The sequence below is a fragment of the Phyllobates terribilis genome, unplaced genomic scaffold, assembly GCF_046119375.1.
Source record: "Phyllobates terribilis strain yellow unplaced genomic scaffold, ASM4611937v1 Scaffold_5__5_contigs__length_657084704, whole genome shotgun sequence".
Classification (NCBI taxonomy): Eukaryota; Metazoa; Chordata; class Amphibia; order Anura; family Dendrobatidae; genus Phyllobates; species Phyllobates terribilis.
In genome coordinates this window covers 320,707,610-320,730,376 of record NW_027362765.1, presented here as the reverse complement: position 1 = coordinate 320,730,376, position 22,767 = coordinate 320,707,610, and the positions used below count along the sequence as shown (strand labels likewise).

The following is a 22,767-nucleotide window of genomic DNA, read 5'->3' as shown; positions in this document are numbered from 1 at the left end:
CATGCACATTACACATACATCTCCGCTACATGCACATTACACATACATCTCCGCTACATGCACAATACACAAACATCTCCACTACATGCACATTACACATACATCTCCACTACATGCACATTACACGTACATCTCCACTACATGCACATTACACGTACATCTCCACTACATGCACAATACACATACATCTCCACTACATGAACTATACACATACATCTCCACTACATGCACTATACACGTACATCTCCACTACATGCACATTACACATACATCTCCACTACATGCACATTACACGTACATCTCCACTACATGCACATTACACGTACATCTCCACTACATGCACATTACACGTACATCTCCACTACATGCACATTACACGTACATCTCCACTACATGCACATTACACGTACATCTCCACTACATGCACATTACACGTACATCTCCACTACATGCACATTACACGTACATCTCCACTACATGCACATTACACGTACATCTCCACTACATGCACATTACACGTACATCTCCACTACATGCACATTACACATACATCTCCACTACATGCACAATACACATACATCTCCACTACATGCACAATACACATACATCTCCACTACATGCACTATACACATACATCTCCACTACATGAACTATACACGTACATCTCCACTACATGAACTATACACGTACATCTCCACTACATGCACATTACACGTACATCTCCACTACATGCACATTACACATACATCTCCACTACATGAACTATACACATACATCTCCACTACATGCACATTACACGTACATCTCCACTACATGCACATTACACGTACATCTCCGCTACATGCACATTACACATACATCTCCGCTACATGCACTATACACATACATCTCCACTACATGCACATTACACATACATCTCCACTACATGAACTATACACGTACATCTCCACTACATGCACATTACACATACATCTCCGCTACATGCACATTACACATACATCTCCGCTACATGCACAATACACATACATCTCCGCTACATGCACGTTACACATACATCTCCGCTACATGCACATTACACATACATCTCCGCTACATGCACATTACACGTACATCTCCACTACATGCACAATACACATACATCTCCACTACATGCACATTACACGTACATCTCCACTACATGCACAATACACGTACATCTCCGCTACATGCACAATACACGTACATCTCCGCTACATGCACAATACACGTACATCTCCGCTACATGCACAATACACGTACATCTCCGCTACATGCACAATACACATACATCTCCGCTACATGCACATTACACATACATCTCCACTACATGCACATTACACATACATCTCCACTACATGCACATTACACATACATCTCCACTACATGCACAATACACATACATCTCCGCTACATGCACAATACACATACATCTCCGCTACATGCACATTACACATACATCTCCACTACATGCACAATACACATACATCTCCACTACATGCACTATACACATACATCTCCACTACATGCACAATACACATACATCTCCACTACATGCACATTACACATACATCTCCACTACATGCACAATAGACATACATCTCCACTACATGCACATTAGACAAACATCTCCGCTACATGCACAATACACATACATCTCCACTACATGAACTATACACATACATCTCCACTACATGAACTATACACGTACATCTCCACTACATGCACATTACACATACATCTCCACTACATGAACTATACACGTACATCTCCACTACATGCACATTACACATACATCTCCACTACATGAACTATACACATACATCTCCACTACATGAACTATACACGTACATCTCCACTACATGCACATTACACGTACATCTCCACTACATGCACATTACACATACATCTCCACTACATGCACATTACACATACATCTCCACTACATGCACATTACACATACATCTCCACTACATGAACTATACACGTACATCTCCACTACATGCACATTACACATATATCTCCACTACATGCACTATACACATACATCTCCACTACATGAACTATACACATACATCTCCGCTACATGCACAATACACATACATCTCCGCTACATGCACATTACACATACATCTCCGCTACATGCACATTACACATACATCTCCACTACATGCACATTACACGTACATCTCCACTACATGCACAATACACATACATCTCCACTACATGCACATTACACATACATCTCCACTACATGCACAATACACGTACATCTCCGCTACATGCACAATACACGTACATCTCCGCTACATGCACAATACACGTACATCTCCGCTACATGCACATTACACATACATCTCCACTACATGCACATTACACATACATCTCCACTACATGCACATTACACATACATCTCCACTACATGCACAATACACATACATCTCCGCTACATGCACAATACACATACATCTCCGCTACATGCACATTACACATACATCTCCACTACATGCACAATACACATACATCTCCACTACATGCACATTACACATACATCTCCACTACATGCACAATAGACATACATCTCCACTACATGCACAATACACATACATCTCCACTACATGCACATTACACATACATCTCCACTACATGCACAATACACGTACATCTCCGCTACATGCACAATACACGTACATCTCCGCTACATGCACAATACACGTACATCTCCGCTACATGCACATTACACATACATCTCCACTACATGCACATTACACATACATCTCCACTACATGCACATTACACATACATCTCCACTACATGCACAATACACATACATCTCCGCTACATGCACAATACACATACATCTCCGCTACATGCACATTACACATACATCTCCACTACATGCACAATACACATACATCTCCACTACATGCACATTACACATACATCTCCACTACATGCACAATAGACATACATCTCCACTACATGCACATTAGACAAACATCTCCGCTACATGCACAATACACATACATCTCCTCTACATGAACTATACACATACATCTCCACTACATGAACTATACACATACATCTCCACTACATGAACTATACACGTACATCTCCACTACATGCACATTACACATACATCTCCACTACATGAACTATACACGTACATCTCCACTACATGCACATTACACATACATCTCCACTACATGAACTATACACATACATCTCCACTACATGAACTATACACGTACATCTCCACTACATGCACATTACACGTACATCTCCACTACATGCACATTACACATACATCTCCACTACATGCACATTACACATACATCTCCACTACATGAACTATACACGTACATCTCCACTACATGCACATTACACATATATCTCCACTACATGCACTATACACATACATCTCCACTACATGAACTATACACATACATCTCCGCTACATGCACATTACACATACATCTCCGCTACATGCACAATACACATACATCTCCGCTACATGCACATTACACATACATCTCCGCTACATGCACATTACACATACATCTCCACTACATGCACATTACACGTACATCTCCACTACATGCACAATACACATACATCTCCACTACATGCACATTACACATACATCTCCACTACATGCACATTACACGAACATCTCCGCTACATGCACAATACACGAACATCTCCGCTACATGCACAATACACATACATCTCCACTACATGCACATTACACATACATCTCCACTACATGCACAATACACATACATCTCCACTACATGCACATTACACGTACATCTCCACTACATGCACTATACACGTACATCTCCACTACATGCACATTACACGTACATCTCCACTACATGCACTATACACGTACATCTCCACTATATGCACATTACACATACATCTCCGCTACATGCACATTACACATACATCTCCGCTACATGCACATTACACATACATCTCCGCTACATGCACATTACACATACATCTCCATTACATGCACATTACACGTACATCTCCACTACATGCACATTACACGTACATCTCCACTACATGCACATTACACGTACATCTCCACTACATGCACTATACACGTACATCTCCACTATATGCACATTACACATACATCTCCACTACATGCACAAAACACGTACATCTCCACTACATGCACAATACACGTACATCTCCACTACATGCACATTACACGTACATCTCCACTACATGCACTATACACGTACATCTCCACTACATGCACTATACACGTACATCTCCACTACATGCACATTACACATACATCTCCACTACATGCACATTACACATACATCTCCGCTACATGCACATTACACGTACATCTCCACTACATGCACATTACACGTACATCTCCACTACATGCACTATACACGTACATCTCCACTACATGCACTATACACGTACATCTCCACTACATGCACATTACACATACATCTCCACTACATGCACAATACACGTACATCTCCGCTACATGCATTATACACGTACATCTCCACTACATGCATTATACACGTACATCTCCACTACATGCACATTACACGTACATCTCCACTACATGCACATTACACGTACATCTCCACTACATGCACTATACACGTACATCTCCACTACATGCACTATACACGTACATCTCCACTACATGCACTATACACGTACATCTCCACTACATGCACATTACACGTACATCTCCACTACATGCACAAAACACGTACATCTCCACTACATGCACAATACACGTACATCTCCACTACATGCACTATACACGTACATCTCCACTACATGCACTATACACGTACATCTCCACTACATGCACATTACACGTACATCTCCACTACATGCACATTACACGTACATCTCCACTACATGCACATTACACATACATCTCCACTACATGCACATTACACATACATCTCCACTACATGCACATTACACATACATCTCCACTACATGCACATTACACATACATCTCCGCTACATGCACATTACACATACATCTCCACTACATGCACATTACACGTACATCTCCACTACATGCACATTACACGTACATCTCCACTACATGCACTATACACGTACATCTCCACTATATGCACATTACACATACATCTCCACTACATGCACATTACACGTACATCTCCACTACATGCACAATACACGTACATCTCCACTACATGCACTATACACGTACATCTCCACTACATGCACTATACACGTACATCTCCACTACATGCACATTACACATACATCTCCACTACATGCACATTACACGTACATCTCCACTACATGCACAAAACACGTACATCTCCACTACATGCACAATACACGTACATCTCCACTACATGCACTATACACGTACATCTCCACTACATGCACTATACACGTACATCTCCACTACATGCACATTACACGTACATCTCCACTACATGCACATTACACATACATCTCCACTACATGCACATTACACATACATCTCCACTACATGCACAAAACACGTACATCTCCGCTACATGCATTATACACGTACATCTCCACTACATGCACATTACACGTACATCTCCACTACATGCACATTACACGTACATCTCCACTACATGCACATTACACGTACATCTCCACTACATGCACTATACACGTACATCTCCACTACATGCACATTACACGTACATCTCCACTACATGCACATTACACATACATCTCCACTACATGCACATTACACATACATCTCCGCTACATGCACAAAACACGTACATCTCCGCTACATGCATTATACACGTACATCTCCACTACATGCACATTACACGTACATCTCCACTACATGCACATTACACGTACATCTCCACTACATGCACTATACACGTACATCTCCACTATATGCACATTACACGTACATCTCCACTACATGCACATTACACGTACATCTCCACTACATGCACTATACACGTACATCTCCACTACATGCACATTACACGTACATCTCCACTACATGCACATTACACATACATCTCCACTACATGCACATTACACATACATCTCCACTACATGCACAAAACACGTACATCTCCGCTACATGCATTATACACGTACATCTCCACTACATGCACATTACACGTACATCTCCACTACATGCACATTACACGTACATCTCCACTACATGCACTATACACGTACATCTCCACTATATGCACATTACACGTACATCTCCACTACATGCACAAAACACGTACATCTCCACTACATGCACAATACACGTACATCTCCACTACATGCACTATACACGTACATCTCCACTACATGCACTATACACGTACATCTCCACTACATGCACATTACACGTACATCTCCACTACATGCACATTACACATACATCTCCACTACATGCACATTACACATACATCTCCACTACATGCACAATACACGTACATCTCCACTACATGCACATTACACGTACATCTCCACTACATGCACAATACACGTACATCTCCACTACATGCACAATACACATACATCTCCACTACATGCACATTACACGTACATCTCCACTACATGCACAATACACATACATCTCCACTACATGCACAATACACATACATCTCCACTACATGCACATTACACGTACATCTCCACTACATGCACAATACACATACATCTCCACTACATGCACAATACACATACATCTCCACTACATGCACATTACACGTACATCTCCACTACATGCACAATACACGTACATCTCCACTACATGCACAATACACATACATCTCCACTACATGCACATTACACGTACATCTCCACTACATGCACAATACACATACATCTCCACTACATGCACAATACACATACATCTCCACTACATGCACATTACACGTACATCTCCACTACATGCACAATACACATACATCTCCACTACATGCACAATACACATACATCTCCACTACATGCACAATACACATACATCTCCACTACATGCACATTACACGTACATCTCCACTACATGCACAATACACATACATCTCCGCTACATGCACTATACACATACATCTCCACTACATGCACAATACACATACATCTCCACTACATGCACATTACACATACATCTCCACTACATGCACAATACACATACATCTCCACTACATGCACATTACACATACATCTCCACTACATGCACAATACACATACATCTCCACTACATGCACAATACACATACATCTCCACTACATGCACATTACACATACATCTCCACTACATGCACAATACACATACATCTCCACTACATGCACATTACACATACATCTCCACTACATGCACAATACACATACATCTCCACTACATGCACATTACACATACATCTCCACTACATGCACAATACACATACATCTCCACTACATGCACATTACACATACATCTCCACTACATGCACAATACACATACATCTCCGCTACATGCACATTACACATACATCTCCACTACATGCACAATACACATACATCTCCACTACATGCACAATACACATACATCTCCACTACATGCACAATACACATACATCTCCACTACATGCACTATACACATACATCTCCACTACATGCACATTACACATACATCTCCACTACATGCACAATACACATACATCTCCACTACATGCACAATACACATACATCTCCACTACATGCACAATACACATACATCTCCACTACATGCACTATACACATACATCTCCACTACATGCACATTACACATACATCTCCACTACATGCACAATACACATACATCTCCACTACATGCACAATACACGTACATCTCCACTACATGCACATTACACATACATCTCCACTACATGCACTATACACGTACATCTCCACTACATGCACATTACACATACATCTCCACTACATGCACTATACACATACATCTCCACTACATGCACATTACACATACATCTCCACTACATGCACTATACACATACATCTCCACTACATGCACATTACACGTACATCTCCACTACATGCACAATACACATACATCTCCACTACATGCACAATACACATACATCTCCACTACATGCACATTACATACACAGCTCTGCTACATGCACATTACATACACAGCTCTGCTACATGATCTTTCTATACACTGTTGTTATACAGCACAGTTCTGCAATAAATCATCAGAATAAGACTGCACACTGCATACAATCATGAAGAAACTAGTTTTACCTTCTACAGCACAGCCAGACTCCTCCTACACATGTGACTTATCACATGGTCATGACATCATTGTGATCCAGCGGGGGCCATATTTGATTTGGGCGCTGCACAGACTCAAGGCTTGCTGCATCTGTCAGTCACATGTCAATGGCATTTTGTCTGATAAGAAGCAGAGGGGATGGAGTCAGGGCTGAGCCTAGGACTAGAGATGAGCCCACCCATCCACTGAGGTGCGTATTTGAGTAGAATTTCCAGAAATACACAGTTCCAAGTAAACTTGATTCACAAGGATCTGCAGACCACATAGCCAGCTGAATTCCACACTTGCCCCACACTCAGTGAGCAGGCCAATGGCGTCAGCTGCGAGGGTTTCCTCGTAATACCCCACAGCAATATGATCACATGAGGTAGCACAGCCAATCAGGGGGGTTATGACAGACAGTATAAAACATAGGGGTCTGGCAAAGAACGCCATTTTAGTAGTGATGGGTAAAATGCGATTTTTTGGTGAGCCGGCTCTTTTGGCTCCGAAAATGGCTTTTCATTTCCTATTACCTTTGGCTTTAAATTTGAAGCCAAATTCTGGTATGTTTTAACCCATGATTGTATACCTTTTAGTAAAAATCTACACATGTGCCAATTTATGACATAAAACAGAATAGTTTCCAGAATAACCAGATTTTAGATTATTTGCTGTAAAAACTTTAACAAACACAAAATGAACATGCAAAATACCAACAAGATACTAATTATCAGTGCCACATTTTAAAGCTACCTTCACACTTGGCGAGTTCGCTGTGGGCCGTCTGCTGCAAACAGTCTGCAGCAAAACTGCAGTGTGAACTGTGGCATCTGCATCCAGGCAGATTTAGATAAGGAACTTGCTGCGGAATTCACCTGTCCATTGACTGCAATGAATTTCGCATATCGGATATTCGGCACATATTCACATGCTGCTGCTGAAGCCAATTTCACACCTCATGTCAGATTCTGAATTTTTCCACGAAGTGAGAATGTGTTTTGGATAAAGACCATTGCCACTGTTGGCTTCTGTAAATGCCATGGAATTTCCACGCTGATGATCTGCATGGAAACTCCGCTGCAAATCCACAAAGTGTGAAGGCAGCCTAAAATTGTCTTTAGGGCCCATTGGATAGATAAACTAAGTGCCATAGCTTGGATGGACTGATTCAGTTTATTTCTTCTGTTATTATCTGTTTTGGAAAAGACTGTTTTTTTGGTGTCCCATCAAGGACCAATGTCTTTTGCCATCACTAATATAATGTCATTAAAGGGGTTGGATCACATGGGCATTAGTGCCATTAATTGAAGAGAACTTTTTAAAATAGGTATATTCTCCATATACTTATTTTAAAAATTCTGCTTCAATCCTGCTGGTATTCCATAAAAACCTATGTAACTGTTTACATGGGTTTCCATGGAAGTTGTCCTGTGCCGGAGCCCTATTCAGCAAAAGACACACAGGATGCGACCATGTTGTCGGCCAGCGCTCGCTGACTGACCGCATGGACCATGCAGCACCCGAGCCTGCGATCCAGTGATGCTCAATCCAGCGATGGTATGTTTGCAGAGGAGATCCTTATCTGCCCTGCCCATATGCATCGCTGGATCATTTGTTCTCTTCCATTCAAGTGAATGAGAGAGAACAAGGGACGCACATTTACATCCGCTGTTTCTCCCTCGCTCAGCGAGGATTTACAAGCTGGCTGTAAATAACTATAATCAGGCTAAATCCAGATGTCAGTGTTCCTTTAATAAAGTGCCTGACTGCTGCTTGCTTGTCACAGATTGGAGGGGGGCGGGGCTGTGAGTCAGTGCTATGTGCGGCAGCAGGAGGAGCAGGCATTCTCAGTCTCCTGGATAAGATCAGAGTGACTACTGCCGGGAGGGGCGGGGCCAGAGGGGAGGGAGGGGCCGGGAGGGGCGGGGCCAGAGGGGACTGACTGTGGAACGTGAACTGGCAAAGAGCCGTTTAAATTTCAATTGGCTCCCTGCCAGGAGCCGACTCATATGATTCACTATAAAGAGCCGGCTCGTTCAGGAGCTACCCATCACTACATTTTAGGCCTGTATTATAGGGATAGGTGCTCAGAGCCCACAGCACAGCGATAGATAAAGGCCGAATGAGATTGTGGTGCACTACTTCACTGCTGATGTATCAGATTGAAAATGGGAGTGATAGTCTCGTCTGTGAATAGAAATCCAAGATTCATGTGATATACAGCGACCTGTAGCGTCTCATCTTCACCACAGTGTGTGAATGTGAATTATACACCTGTGATATACAGCAGCACCTTAATGGCTGCTCGTTTTCACACAGTTACAGAGAGTAAGGCTGCGTGCCCACTATGCATTTTTCAAGCGTTTTTGCCGCGGAATTTCTGCAGCGAAAACGCTTAAAAAACACTTGGTAATACATGCCCCATTGTCCCTAATGATAATCCGCATGTGCTGTGCACATCCTGCGGAAATTTCCGCTGCGGATTATCATTGCAGAAAAATACGCAGCATGTCCATTAGTTTTGCGGACACGCAGCGTAATTGCCGCCATTAACTTGCATTGAATCGCTTAATATCCGCATCACTACATGTGTACATGTGGCGCCCCTGAGGGTTCGACCGCCACAGGGATGCTGCACTTCTTTAATGGAGTGTGGTGTTCCTCCTCTGAGGTAAGGCCAGTGTGATAGTCGTGACCTAACCTTTTGCATCCAACACCACACTTCTCCACCAGAGGGAGCTAGTATGCACTAGGTGCTGCTCCCCTGGTTACAGGGAGACTGGGGAACACAAAGTGGTAGGAACCAGTTAGTGGGTGAGGGTGGAGGACTTACAAGTTAGTGACACTTTAGATTTCATATTTAATAAAACGCCGTCTTGGATCCTGGTCCTTCTGCTAGTTCTCACTAGTTAATTAGTTGGGCCACCCCTATGGCCTCCGGACTGTTTATTCTGCGATACACGACGCGGCGCCCGTCGTCCTCTACTACTACCCCCATCCTCCTGTCCCTCTGCCCTGAGGCCTTGCTCCGCCTGTGGGGAGCAGCGAGAACTTTGGCCGCCATAACACCAGGCCTCGGCAGACTGCAGCGGCGCTGGTGGCCCTTCACCAGGCACCACAGGTGGCGTAGTCTTTAAAATCAGCCACTCAAGCCGGACAAGCCCATACCATCTCTTTCTAATGTGACGGCCCTGAGCACGGGTCGGGCCTGGGCCACGGCTGCATCCCACCTCTCCATCACGGGGCCCGACACCGAGTCCCCCAACACCCAGGGTAAAACACGGGCTTTATGAGTAGAGGCGTCACAACCTGGCGTAGTCGGCAGGATCGCGTGCCCTCAGCAAAGGAAGAAGTGCCCATTGCTACCGGGTACTGTGTGCCTTACACCTTGAACTGTTGTTTTACACTTAAAATGGCGCCCGCCCAAGAAGAACAGGCGCCATAATGCTGTGAAAAGACTGCCTTTGAACGCCTCACATCGTGGGCTAGGCTCCCACTTGGCGCCAAAAATGTGGACTGCCCCTTCCATCAGAGACTGTCCGCGGGGTAATGCCCGTCAAACTGGAAGGGCTGAACGAAGGCGGGCCTGTCAGCATTCCGCACAGGAACCGCCCCGAAAGAGGAGGAAGAAGAAAAGTAACAAGGTGCGGCCATGGCAGTCGGAGCTTGGCAGTCAACAGAGGCAGACATGGACGCCTCTGGGGAGCAAGTCCACGCGTCTACTGAACCCGGTTCAGGTCCTACACCCGGCAGAGAGCAAGGCGGCAGCGTATTAACCTCGGGAGATTTTGAGTTTCTCCGGCAGGAAGCTCCGGAACTCTTAAGAAGGCAGAAAGAGGCCCAGGAGGCGGCGACGGCTGCGTGGCGGGAGGAGATTCTGCTGCGTATCCAGGACCGCCGCCAAGGAGTAGAGGTCCCAGGACAAGTCGACTCGGTGACAGAGGTCGAGGGCGGCCCAGCGGCGGGTGAGTGTGCAACCCCTGCCCCGGCTGCAGAGCCTACCATGACTATTCTGGACCTCATGATGGAGTACCTAATTCCCCACGCGGTCACCTGGGAGCAAGCATTGGCTCTAGAGCTGCAATCGGCAGCTATGGGTGGGGACCTGCCGTGCCGCCCAAACCCTGATTCCGAGGTGCCTGTAACTGCGGAGGAAACTACCGGCTCCAACCCGGACTGGTCCGCACCTGCAGAGGACCCGCAGCAACCCATTCTTACCCCGCTACCCGCACCAGCAGTGACCTGGCCCGAGGCTGAGGAGTGGGCCTGGGAAAACCAGGGGGGCGACCTGATGGGCTTCCCCCGGGAGACCCGGGCTGAAGCGTGGAGGAGGAGCCAGTGGTGCAGCGATCAGATCTTCCAGCTCGCACGGGAGCAGCGTCAGCGGGAGCAGCGCTGCGAGCGCCTCGAGGAGCGGGCTAAAGCTGCTAAATCTCAGGCGCATCAGGAGGAGGCCACCCGTCCCGGTCCTTGATGTGAAGGCCAAGTCGTCCGTTTCCACCATGAAGCGGGGTGGGGATTCATCTGGTGTCCCCAGTTCCAGGACGATGTCTTCGTCAGCCGGTGGGACGTCGAGCCGCGTTTGAGGAGCGACACCCCGGTCGAAACCTCTTCCCGGGCGACACAGTGACTTTCTCTCGCCACCAGGGGGAGCGTGGGTGGTACGCCCTGGACGTACACAAAGTGTCCGGGAGCGACGCCACCCCGCGCTCAGCCTCAGGGGACCGGCTAGCCTCCGTCGGAAGGAATGAGCCCTTTCCAAGGAGAGAGCCCGAGATTTAAAGCAGCCCCCTAGCTGTTTCTGTTTTTGTTTATAAGTTTGAAAAGTTTACTTTTTTCTATTCTACCCAATTTCTTACCCGGTTTTCTAGAGACACGTGTCCCTGCGGACTGGCAGCAGACAGACTCTTTACATTGTACATAGTTTGCATCTTTTTAGGTGCTCCATATTGGTTTTATACAAAATCGCGGATAGTTTCTACCTCAAAACCTCAGAAGAAAAACCTGTGAGGGTGGCTCTCCGGGAGGTCCAACCCGGGATCTTCATGCCCTGCAGCCACCCCAGGGCCCACGTGGGGGTTTAGGACAGGTCCCTCGCACTTCTGAACTGACTCTGCGTCCGTGCCCTTTAACCTGTCTGTTTGCCCAAATGTCTCTGGAAAAATGCTAGCACTTTTATAATTTTATACTGTATCTCGTGTTATGCAACGTTTAAGAAATGTGCCTCCCATAAAGGGAAGATAGTTGTGTTATTATAAAAAGAAAATTTCCTGTGTGTTACTTCTTTTGCAGCCCGCGGACGTGCTGTGTTTTACCAGGGGGGAATGTGGTGCCCCTGAGGGTTCAACCGCCACAGGAATGCTGCACTTCTTTAATGGAGTGTGGTGTTCCTCCTCTGAGGTAAGGCCAGTGTGATAGTCGTGACCTAACCTTTTGCATCCAACACCACACTTCTCCACCAGAGGGAGCTAGTATGCACTAGGTGCTGCTCCCCTGGTTACAGGGAGACTGGGGAACACAAAGTGGTAGGAACCAGTTAGTGGGTGAGGGTGGAGGACTTACAAGTTAGTGACACTTTAGATTTCATATTTAATAAAACGCCATCTTGGATCTTGGTCCTTCTGCTAGTTCTCACTAGTTAATTAGTTGGTCCAGAGTGCTTCGTCTCTCTGGCGCAACCTGGCTAGTGGGCCTTGGTCGTACTGTGCTGTCAAAATACTGTGTGTAATGTGACTTCCCTCCGGGAGCGGAGATCCTGTGTGGGCCTGCACCGGCAAGGGACACAGCCCTCGTACCCTGGTCTTGGGACGAGAGGTAGGCGGGAGATAAGGAATGTCTCAACCCGGCCAAGGACCAAGATCAAGAAGGCCCGGAGCCTAGGATCGGGGCTCCACAGCAAATGGATCCCAGGCAGGATGCAGACGGAGCGGTGTACGCCACCTGTCCTCGCCATGCTGATATAGTCAGAGGGACTCTGGCTGCAAAAAGGGGTACCGGCCCCCGACACCCGACCTTGCTACTCTACGTCCTGGATGGGAAAGCCCGGTTAGGCCCAGAGGATCCCACCGGGTATCGGATGGAGAGGAATTGCCACCCGTACCCTTGTTCATAGGGGAGCTCAAAGGGAGATCCGGCCTATCTACGCACACATGGACAGGAAAGGATTCGGTCTGTAGTTCAGGAACACTCTGGTGTAAGGTCGCGACTGAATGCTGGATTTACTCAGAGGTTGTCGGATCCCCGTCCCTGGTGACCGCAGGACTCCGCGGGGAGCAGGGAGTCGCCTTCCTTCCGCCATCTCTAAAGTGAGTAAAGCCTTGGAAGTTCACCCCTATGGCCTCCAGACTGTTTATTCTGCGCTACACCGCACAACGCAGCGCCCGTCGTCCTCTACTACTACCCCCATCCTCCTGTCCCTCTGCCCTGAGGCCTTGCTCCGCCTGTGGGGAGCAGCGAGAACTTTGGCCGCCATAACACCAGGCCTCGGCGGACTGCAGCGGCGCTGGTGGCCCTTCACCAGGCACCACAGGTGGCGTAGTCGTTAAAATCAGCCACTCAACCCGGACAAGCCCATACCATCTCTTTCTAATGTGATGGCCCTGAGCACGGGTCGGGCCCGGGCCACGGCTGCATCCCACCTCTCCATCACGGGGCCCGACACCGAGTTCCCCAACACCCAGGGTAAAACACGGGCTTTACGAGTAGAGGCATCACAACCACGCGGATATTAAGCGATTCAATGTGCGGATGGTACCCGGGTCTGGAGAAGAGGAGACTCTTCTCCAGACCTGGGTACCATAGTACCTGTAAAAAAAATAAAAAATAAAGATTATACTTACCTTCCGATGTCCACCGGCCTCCTCAGCGATGCGTGCGGTGTGTTGGGCGGCTCGCGGTGGTGTGAGGACCTGACATGACGTCACTGAGTCATGTGACAGGTCACGCGACCGCTGACGTCGGCGGTCGCGTGACCTGTCACATGACTCAATGACGTCATCGCAAGTCCTTCACACCACCGCGAGACACCGGGGAGCCCGGACTCATCGGAGAGAAAACCGCGGGCCATCAGAAGGTAAGTATACACTGTGTTCCAAATTATTATGCAAATAATATTTTCTCAGATTTTCCCAAATTACCTATATGAATTGCAGTCATTGTAATTTTCCAGTCAAATAACTATTAGAGTACAATTGAAAGGTTTTTGTACAAACTGCCTATGATAACAGTATATTTTTAAAAAAATAAAAAACTAAAACTGCACTCAAAATGCATGTTCCAAATTATTATGCACAGCAAAGTTTTCAACCTTTTCATTTTAATAAAGAACAAAAAAATTGTCATTTTTGAAATTATAAGCATTAGCAGGTTATTACAAACTGAAATCAAACAGTTTTCAACTTAAAACTTTATTCTAGGTGATGTTACATTTGCATATAGGACCCCTTGTTCGAAAGGAGCTTCTGAACTCTCTCATCCATTGAATTTGTCAGGTTTTGGATGGTTTCTGCTTCAATTGTTTTGCATGAGGACAGAATACCCTCCCAGAGCTGTTGCTTAGATGTGAACTGCCTCCCGCCATCATAGACACTCCTTTAGATGATGCTCCAGAGGTTCTCAATGAGGTTGAGGTCAGGGGAGCATGGGTGCCACACCATAAGTTTGTCCCCTTTTATGCCCATAGCAGCCAGAGATGCAGATGTGTTATGTGCAGCATGAGACGGGGCATTATCATACATGAAAATGATCTTGCTGCGGAATGCACGGTTCTTCTTCTTGAACCATGGAAGGAAGTGCTGTTTGAGAAACTCAACATACATTATGGAGCTCATCTTTACTCCTTCAGGGATCCTAAAAGGGCCGACAATCTCTCTCCCCATGATTCCAGACCAAAACATTACTCCACCTCCTCCTTGTTAGCGCCATAGCCGTGTTTGCATGGGGTGTCCATCAACCAGCCATCCTCCACTCCATCCATCTGGACCATCGAGATCATTTCATGCATGATAATGCCCCATCTCATGCTGCACATAACACATCTGCATCTCTGGCTGCTATGGGCATAAAAGGGGACAAACTTATGGTGTGGCACCCATGCTCCCCTGACCTCAACCCCATTGAGAACCTCTGGAGCATCATCAAAAGGAGTGTCTATGATGGCGGGAGGCAGTTCACATCTAAGCAACAGCTCTGGGAGGGTATTCTGTCCTCATGCAAAACAATTGAAGCAGAAACCATCCAAAACCTGACAAATTCAATGGACGAGAGAGTTCAGAAGCTCCTTTCGAACAAGGGGTCCTATGTGCAAATGTTACATCACCTAGAATAAAGTTTTGAGTTGAAAACTGTTTGATTTCAGTTTGTAATAACCTGCTAATGATTATAATTTCAAAAATGACCATTTTTTTGTTCTTTATTAAAATGAAAAAGTTGAAAACTCTGCTGTGCATAATAATTTGGAACATGCATTTTGAGTGCAGTTTGAGTTTTTTATTTTTTTAAAAATATACTGTTATCATAGGCAGTTTGTACAAAAACCTTTCAATTGTACTCTAATAGTTATTTGACTGGAAAATTACAATGACTGCAATTCATATAGTTAATTTGGGAAAATCTGAGAAAATATTGTTTGCATAATAATTTGGAACACAGTGTAATCTTTATTTTTTATTTTTCACCATTCTTATTCTTTTTTAACTATTACTTGGTCACACTATATAAATCCATGCCGGTTGCATTAATTTATATAGTGTGACCAAGTTGACAAACACATTCCAAGTGATGCTAAAATCGCTTGGAAAAGCTCTTGATAACCCGCATACGGAAATGCAAGTGAAGAACGCTTCACATCCGCATGTCCCTGGCAGGAAAAACGCATGTACAATCCGCATGTACAATCCGCATGTACAATCCGCATGCGTTTTTCCTGCCAGGGAGAAGTGGAAAAAATATGCAGCATTTCTGAATCGTGGGCACATAGCCTAAGAGTCGTATTAAAACGCTCATTGCAGATTTTGCAACTAAATCCAAATTTTTAATTCAAGGGTAGTTTATGTTGGTAAATGAAAGTGAGACCCGTATTAGTGAGGCGCCATTTTATTTTAAATCTTAGACATGTACAGACATCACCTTAATACAGCGGCCTGCTGCACGTTGTGGATTCTGGCAAGTGAATCTACCTTAATTTTCTGGTCTAATCCGAGTTTGTAAAATCACTTGGCCTTTTTTTCCTCATCTTTACTATAAACGGTTGTTTTTATTTGGAATACCTGTTTTAATTGCCTGCTTTAAATAGCGTATACCCCACGGCCATCCTGCCATTGTAGCTGTATGTTCATTACCGGTCGTGAGAATGAATGTAGCAACCTAGCATTTTACGTTGCTTTAAATTACTTTTCATTTTGGTTGAACGTCATTATACAGTACAGACCAAAAGTTTGGACACACCTTGTCATTTATAGATTTTTCTGTATTTTCTTGACTATGGAAATTGTACATTCACACTGAAGGCATCAAAACTATGAATTAACACATGTGGAATAATATACTTAACAAAAAAGTGTGAAACAACTGAAAATATGTGTTATATTCTAGGTTCTTCAAAGTAGCCACCTTTTGCTTTGATGACTGCTTTGCACACTCTTGCCATTCTCTTGATGAGCTTCAAGAGGTAGTCACCGGAAATGGTTTTCACTTCACAGGTGTGCCCTGTCAGGTTTAATAAGTGGGATTTCTTGCCGTATAAATGGGGTTGGGACCATCAGTTGTGTTGTGCAGAAGTCTGGTGGATACACAGCTGATAATCGTACTGAATAGACTGTTAGAATTTGTATTATGGCAAGAAAAAAGCAGCTAAGTAAAGAAAAACGAGTGGCCATCATTACTTTAAGAAATGAAGGTCAGTCAGTCCGAAAAATTGGGAAAACTTTGAAAGTGTCCCCAAGTGCAGTTGCAAAAACCATGAAGCGTTACAAAGAAACTGGCTCACATGAGGACCGCCTCTGGAAAGGAAGACCAAGAGTCACCTCTGCTTCTGAGGATAAGTTTATCCGAGTCACCAGCCTCAGAAATCGCAGGTTAACTGCAGCTCAGATTAGAGACCCGGTCAATGCCACACAGAGTTCTAGCAGCAGACACATCTCTTCAACAACAGTTAAGAGGAGACTTTGTGCAGCAGGCCTTCATGGTAAAATAGCTGCTAGGCAACGACTGCTAAGGACAGGCAACAAGCAGAAGAGACTTGTTTGGGCTAAAGAACACAAGGAATGGACATTAGACCAGTGGAAATCTGTGCTTTGGTCTGATGAGTCCAAATTTGAGATCTTTGTTTCCAACCACCGTGTCTTTGTGCGACGCAGAAAAGGTGAACGGATGGACTCTACATGCCTGGTTCCCACCGTGAAGCATGGAGGAAGAGGTGTGATGGTGTGGGGTGCTTTGCTGGTGACACTGTTGGGAATTTATTCAAAATTGAAGGCATACTGAACCAGCATGGCTACCACAGCATCTTGCAGCGGCATGCTATTCCATCCGGTTTGCGTTTAGTTGGACCATCATTTATTTTTCAACAGGACAATTACCCCAAACACACCTCCAGGCTGTGTAAGGGCTATTTGACCAAGAGGGAGAGTGATGGGGTGCTACGCCAGATGACCTGGACTCCACAGTCACCAGACCTGAACCCAATCGAGATGGTTTGGGGTGAGCTGGACCGCAGAGTGAAGGCAAAAGGGCCAACAAGTGCTAAGCATCTCTGGGAACTCCTTCAAGATTGTTGGAAGACCATTTCTGGTGACTACCTCTTGGAGCTCATCAAGAGAATGGCAAGAGTGTGCAAAGCAGTCATCAAAGCAAAAGGTGGCTACTTTGAAGAACCTAGAATATAAGACATATTTTCAGTTGTTTCACACTTTTTGTTAAGTATATAATTCCACATGTGTTAATTCATAGTTTTGATGCCTTCAGTGTAAATGTACAATTTCCATAGTCAAGAAAATACAGAAAAATCTTTAAATGAGAAGGTGTGTCCAAACTTTTGGTCTGTACTGTATATATATATATATATACACTGCTCAAAAAAATAAAGGGAACACTTAAACAACAGAATATAACTCCAAGTAAATCAAACTTCTGTGAAATCAAACTGTCCACTTAGGAAGCAACACTGATTGACAATCAATTTTACTTGCTGTTGTGCAAATGGAATAGACAATAGATGGAAATTATTGGCAATTATCAAGACACCCTCAATAAAGGAGTGGTTCTGCAGGTGGGGACCACAGACCACATCTCAGTACCAGTGCTTTCTGGCTGATGTTTTGGTCACTTTTGAATGTTGGTTGTGCTTTCACACTCGTGGTAGCATGAGACGGACTCTACAACCCATAGAAGTTGCTCAGGTAGTGCAGCTCATCCAGGATGGCACATCAATGCGAGCTGTGGCAAGAAGGTTTGCTGTGTCAGTCAGCGTAGTTTCCAGAGGCTGGAGGCGCTACCAGGAGACGTGGAGGGGGCCGTAGGAGGGCAACAACCCAGCAGCAGGACAACTACCTCCGCCTTTGTGCAAGGAGGAACAGGAGGAGCACTGCCAGAGCCCTGCAAAATGACCACCAGCAGGCCACAAATGTGCATGTGTCTGCACAAATGGTTAGAAACCGACTCCATGAGGGTGGTATGAGGGCCCATGTCCACAGATGGGGGTTGTGCTCACAGCCCAACACCGTGCAGGACGCTTGGCATTTGCCACAGAACACCAGTATTGATAAAGTCGCCACTGGCGCCTTATGCTCTTCACAGATGAAAGCAGGTTCACTGAGCACATGTGACAGACGTGACAGAGTCTGGAGACGCCGTGGAGAGCGATCTGCTGCCTACAACATCCTTCAGCATGACCAGTTTGGCAGTGGGTCAGTAATGGTGTGGGGTGGCATTTCTTTGGAGGGCCGCACAGCCCTCCATGTGCTCGCCAGAGGTAGCCTGACTGCCATTAGATACCGAGGTGAGATCCTCAGACCCCTTGTGAGACCATATGCTGGTGCGGTTGGCCCTGGGTTCCTCCTAATGCAGGACAATGCCAGACCTCATGTGGCTGGAGTGTGTCAGCAGTTCCTGCAAGATGAAGGCATTGAAGCTATGGACTGACCCGCCCGTTCCCCAGACCTGAATCCGACTGAGCACATCTGGGACATCATGTCTCACTCCATCCACCAACATCACGTTGCACCACAGACTGTAGAGGAGTTGGCGGATGCTTTAGTCCAGGTCTGGGAGGAGATCCCACAGGAGACCATCCGCTAACTCATCAGGAGCATGCCCAGGCGTTGTAGGGAGGTCATACAGGCACATGGAGGCCACACACAATACTGAGCCTCATTTTGACTTGTTTTAAGGACATTACATCAAAGTTGGATCAGCCTGTAGTGTGTTTTTCCACTTTAATTTTGGGGGTGACTCCACATCCAGGCCTTTAGTGGTTAATAAATTTGAATTCCATTGATGATTTTTGTGTGATTATGTTGTCAGCACATTCAACTTTGCACAGAACAAAGTATTCAATGAGAATATTTCATTCATTCAGATCTAGGATGTGTTATTTGAGTGTTCCTTTTATTTTTTTGAGCAGTGTACTATTACACCATGCTTTTTGATATATATACAATTATAGTATTTTGCCGCTAAACCCAGCTTGCATATGTGCTTTTGATCAGTATTTTCTGTGTCTGCATATAGCCTACAGACCTACATTTGGCCTTTGTTTTCTCTTTTCATATTGCTATGTATTTACACTTTAAAAATTTTAATGTCATCTTATAAATATAAAATTTTAATATTCATGGTGATTTGTGGTGCTCTCTTCTTTTCACCGTAGGTGTATATGTTAAAAGCAATGAGGACTACTATCAATATGCAAATGCCCAAAGAACCCAGATTCATCCAGGATTCTATATTCAGTGGCTTGGATGACCATAGACAAAGTAATCCAAATCCACATAAGCATCTTATTACTTATTAGAAAGGAAAGGGAAAAAAAACAGATAAAAGTATATATATTCCTAGTGCCCTCAAATGTAAATATCATTGTCAAGAGGAATTATGAGACATTTGATTGATGTTGCGGTCTCCAAAGTATCAAAAAAATTTGCGCTCCCCTTAATGACTTAAGTTCTTTAATAGTGATGAGTGAGCACTAAAATGCTCGGGTACTCGTTGTTGAAGTCGAGCAAATTGGAATGCTCGAGTGCTTGGTCCGAGTAACGAGCCCAATGTAAGTCTATGGGAAACGCGAGCATTTTTCTGGCGGCTCCCCCCGGCGGTCAGCAGAGTACCTAAAAATTACCCAAATCGATGGGAATACTGCTCAAATGACAAGGGAACAGCATGGGGAAGACCCTTGGAAGTATTTCTGACTCCCAGGTCACTGCTGTCAACAATGTTGTCAGAAGTATTAAGCCACATTTACTGACTCACAATAAAACATGCAAAAACGAAACCAAAATGGATTTTCCTGGGAAATATGCTAAAGAACATCCTTTCCAGGGTAATAACTTGTATATAAGGCAAAATAAATATACAAAAACAAAAATGCTCCTCCACACCTTGGGCTATTTTCGCACATAGCGTTTTTGATGCGTTTTTGCACTTTTGCATTGCTTTCAACCAAGACAAATGCATTCACTTGGAAATGTAATTTTAACATTTTACAACCTTACAGCCATGTGGTGTGTGACACATCATCAGACACATGCATACAGTGCTGAAAAGACATGGGAACAGCATGGGGAAGACCCCTGGAAGCATCTCTGACTCCCGGGTCAGTGCCTAAAAGTGTGCCCATCATAAGTGATCCTTGGCGCATGCGAAGATGCCTCCCGCCATGCACCTGTCGTTGCAGACTTGCAACAATCACCGTCCACGTCCTTGTCCCAGCGCAGCGTTCAGTTGACCCTACCCCATGCCTTGGAATGCAAGCGCAAGTATGCAGTATGCTTCTCGACAGGGTTGGACAGACCCACGAGAGAACCGGAGACTCCTCCGGTGGGCCCTGGCTTCTCCATCGGGAGAGTTCATAGTGCCGAGGTGAGGCCATGATGATGATAGAGGCCACCATTTGCTTAGTTTTCTGTTACTTGGAATGCAAGCGCAAATATGCAGCCCGCCAGCCACCCACCCACAGGCCGCAATAGTAAACTGCCAGATTTCTGGGCAGCTGCTTGCACTTAAAATGTGGCCTTTTAGGCTCGTGGAGGCGGAAGCTGTCCACAACCTCATGGCGAAGGCAGCCGGGTGTCCATACTCGGTCCCCAGCCGTCACTATTTCTCCCGGTGTCGTCTCCGCCTTCCAGAAACACGGGTCCCACAACATTACTCTGCCCTCCCCAGTGTTACTGGGAAGGACCGCCTAACCAGAAACACGTGGACAGGTGAATGTGGCCAGGGACGGTACGGAGCCAGTCCACATTAAAAATGCAGCCATAGAGTGTC

The 22,767-nt window shown here is 45.2% G+C and overlaps 2 protein-coding genes across 4 annotated transcripts in view; one reads left to right on the top strand and one right to left on the bottom strand.

Annotated features, from left to right (window-relative positions):
- LOC141273123 (gastrula zinc finger protein XlCGF66.1-like) overlaps nt 1–8,385 on the bottom strand; it is a 99,746-nt gene extending 91,361 nt beyond the window's left edge. The window contains exon 1 of one of the 2 annotated variants that reach the window (XM_073684545.1): nt 8,277–8,385. The gene's annotated coding sequence lies outside the window, so the exon portion shown is untranslated. The remainder of the gene's footprint in view (nt 1–8,276) is intronic. The other variant, XM_073684544.1, reaches the window with a different exon arrangement.
- The window catches only part of LOC141273119 (uncharacterized), a 50,929-nt gene continuing 36,527 nt past the window's right edge, over nt 8,366–22,767 (top strand). The window contains exons 1-2 of one of the 2 annotated variants that reach the window (XM_073684530.1): nt 8,366–8,497; nt 21,155–21,260. The gene's annotated coding sequence lies outside the window, so the exon portion shown is untranslated. The remainder of the gene's footprint in view (nt 8,498–21,154; nt 21,261–22,767) is intronic. The other variant, XM_073684529.1, reaches the window with a different exon arrangement.